This window comes from Eptatretus burgeri, chromosome 16 (genome assembly GCF_056783735.1).
Source record: "Eptatretus burgeri isolate ZD-2024b chromosome 16, Ebu_testis_v1, whole genome shotgun sequence".
Taxonomy (NCBI): Eukaryota; Metazoa; Chordata; class Myxini; order Myxiniformes; family Myxinidae; genus Eptatretus; species Eptatretus burgeri.
This window is the reverse complement of record NC_140976.1, coordinates 54,873,573-54,877,241: the sequence shown is the minus strand read 5'-3', so window position 1 is coordinate 54,877,241 and position 3,669 is coordinate 54,873,573. Positions and strand designations below refer to the sequence as shown.

General features: G+C 45.4%; 1 pseudogene; it reads right to left on the bottom strand.

Annotated features, from left to right (window-relative positions):
- The window catches only part of LOC147011093 (uncharacterized), a 3,996-nt pseudogene extending 639 nt beyond the window's left edge, over positions 1 to 3,357 (bottom strand).
- Between the last annotated feature and the right edge of the window lie 312 nt (positions 3,358 to 3,669).

Here is a 3,669-nt window from a genome sequence, read left to right as displayed (position 1 = left end):
TCTCTCTGGGAGGGCCTCCCGGATCTTTCCGACATCGTAAGATGTTTCTTTGGCTGTTGTGAAGAATATCGGGTGGTCTGCAGCATGATGAATCAGCATAATCATGACATCGGTGTCCTCAGCCCTCACCTCAACAGGGGACTCTCTTGCCTCATCTAGAGCTGCCCGGACGATAGAGGTGTCCGCATCATCGGGGCATTGCTGCACACTGATCCCATTTCTACCGAATGTCTCAGCAAGTAGCAGAATGAGCTGGGCCTTGTTGCTCTTGTTGTCGAGGAACTTTTCTCTTGGAACGATGCTTTTGATGTCTGGGTGAATCAGAATGTCACAGCATGCGTTCTTTGTTCGTCTCAGGTGATCATGGTCCTTGGTGGAGCTGCCGTATCCGTCAAAGACCACAGTGATCAGGAGGCACTGGCTCCCCATGGACTTCACAAACCGGAGGTAGCTCTCGGCGATGTCCTTCCAGGTGTGGTTAGCCTACCACCTGACATTGTGCAGGAGCCACCCACCATCAATCACAAAGCTTGTGCAGGGGGGGGGGTTGTTCAACGGGTTCCACAAATGCCTTCAGGACCCTTGCTAGGGCAGCCTTGTCTGGCTTTCGCAACTTCTGGTTTTTGTCAAATAGAGATATTGCTGTTGGCGTCAACTCAAATCGCAGGGCTTGTTTGGTCTTGACTTCGCGCTCACTGATGATGATAAGGTGGTTGAAGAGCTTGAGCGAGTCAATAACCAGCTTGACTTTGGGTCCACTTCTGAAGGCCCGGTCACACCTTGACGTTTTAGCCAACGTATGCCGATTTTTGAATTTTTTTTTCTAAAACGCTGGCACACGTTGAATACGTTATGGGTAAGTTTTGATAATATTGAGAGCATGCTGTAAAACACTGCCATACGTCGTTGTACGTTGGCTTTAAACGTTGTACTTTTTGGTTGTCCTCAAATTTTTTCATGTTTGAAATTTCACGACGAATGCCGGCGTATGACTCACACGTTCTGTTACGCTGGCCACAAGTTGTATGCACGGTCTGCGATTGTTGACAGACGTCAACACATGCTACGTGTAAGTTAATCATAAGTTGAGACACGCCGAGGTAATGTTTAGCGTACCCGAAACTTATTTCTAACCTATGATTAACGTGTTGTTGGCACATTACGCGATCGTTGCCCACACGTCGACAGACGTTACTTTTAAGTTACTCATAGGCTGAAAGACGTCGGTATAATGGATCGTCCTTGCGTCAGCGTCCACGGCCACGGCCAGGACACTTATTTGCAGCATTCTTCAAACTTTTCTTCGGCATGACGAGGATGTTCACACTTCGATGTCTAGCTTGGCTATGATTCAAATTGTCCATCGGCAGCGTCTATTTAAAATAGTCGAGTTTGAGCGTTTTAACACGTTCAGAAGAAACGCTTCAAATTTCCAAACCCCAGCGTCAAAAAACAAAGGCGAGTGACAGCAATTTAAATCGTTCATTGTAAACAATGAAAATCGCTGAGTGGTACCGTTTAAAAGTCGTTGAGTGTAAAAAAAATCCAATTGTTGAGCGCAAGCGTCGACTTTCAATGGTGGAGATGCAGCCATTTAAATCGTTGAGTTTATCATTTAAATCGTTAAATCGTTAAATGCAAGGACGATCCATCATAACCCACACCCTCCCCCTCACACTCACCTACTACTGCCAACATGAACAAACTACTACTAATACTAATAACAAACTACTACTAATACTAATAAAAACTACTACTAATACTAATACTAATACTGATACTGATACTGTTACTGCTGACATGGACATCGACTCAAAAAGGACTCGAAAACACTGTTGGGTTTCCCTTTTATGAGCAGCATTTTTATATACCAATTCCCAAAACCGCTGGGAACACGTCTTTATATGGCAGTTGTAAGTTAGAAACACGTTCATTTATTTTTTTTGTCGACCGGAAGACGTCATTGGAATACGTCTACATACGTCGATGTGTGTTGGGACTACGTAAAGAATTGGTTCAAAGCACATCAAACATAAGTTAGAAATAAGTTTCGCGTAAAAAAGACATTACCGCGACGTGTTTCGACTTATGAGTAGCTTATAAGTAGCCTTTGTGGACGTGTGTAAGCGTCCGCATATCGTGTGTAAAACTTATCCCCATCGCATGCAGAACGTGTGTCATACGCCGAGTACGTCGTAAAATTTTGAACATGTTTAAAATTTCTTGACGTACTCTACTTACTACGACGTATGATAGCGTACTTTAGCGTTGTACTCACGTATACCAAACTTACTCATACCGTATTTGACGTGCCCCAACGTTTTAGACACATTTTTCTTAGGTCGGCATACGCTGGCAAGAACGCCAAGGTGTGACCGCGATGTTGACACTTCCATTTCTACGGCAGTTATGATTCGAATCGTTGTGCGTCAGCCTTTTAATAGGCTACGTCACGACATCGTCAGCGATGTGTGCAACGAGCTATGCCTAAGTTAGACTATCGTTGGGCATCGGTTGTGTAGGCCGACAACAGGTTCAGCATTCGTTGGTATAAGTTATCTATAACACAACGAAACGTTCTGTATCCGTTACCAATGCGTTATACATAAGACCAACTCGTTATGAATACGTCCGAATCTTTAAAAAAACATCAAAAGTTCAACGTAAGCCAGCGTTTTACATACATTTTAATACGTTGCCATCGCTGGCTAAAACGTCAAGGTGTGACCGGGCCTTGAGGCTCACTAACGATTTGACCTTGTGCTTAGTTTCCATTGCATCCAGAACAGTTTGTCCATCCATCTTGGCCTGTATGGCTCTGCCAACCTCTTCTGCCTGATCAGCGTTGACTGGCTCCCCTGAAGTGCTGCTGAACCCCATTGAGAAGGATACCAGGGTCTTCCTGTCCCGTGTTGCATCGAAGGGGTTGACCTCCTCCAACCATCCAACGATGGCGTTGACAGCATCATCGTCTTTCTTCATCTGGGCTCTTTTGACGTCTGTGTGGACAGGTACCCCACGTTTATTCATGCCTCCTTCCAGCTCCTGGTGAATGAACGAGAAGTGGTTTAGAGTCTGAAGCCAAGACTTATGAGCAGATTCGTTCCAGAAGCGTTCTCTGTTTAGACCGCCTGAGGATTTGGCCTCGCACATGAGTTTGGTTTCTAGTGTGATGTCGGTCAATGTGCCTGACCACTCATGGTCTGAGAACCTGACTGCATGGTTGCCGTACACGGTGAATTTGGTTAGAGTTTCCTGGAACACCGGACTGTCCTGTCGCTGTTGCATCAGCTGTACGTACAGCATTGCTCCCTTCGCGTACTGATGGTGGCCCGCTACTGCAAAGGTGTTGAGCATTGCAATGATGCAGCTGAGCTGACCTGTGTAATCCGGGATATGCTCACACCAAATGAACACCTTGATGAGGTCGATTCTGCCATGGTATTAGACCCAGAGTGCAGGTGTCCTCCTTCCCTCAGCCAAGATCTTCAACCTCTCCGCCATCCTCTCCTTGAACACAGTGACTATCCTCGGTGCGTACGTTGCACCTGTTAAAGATTAAAAGTTTGAAATTGATATTAATTATATAATATGAAAAAATATAAGTCCTCATCATATTAAAAGTCCTCATTTAGTCTCCTGATCAGCGCCGCATCTTCCACGCGCTCA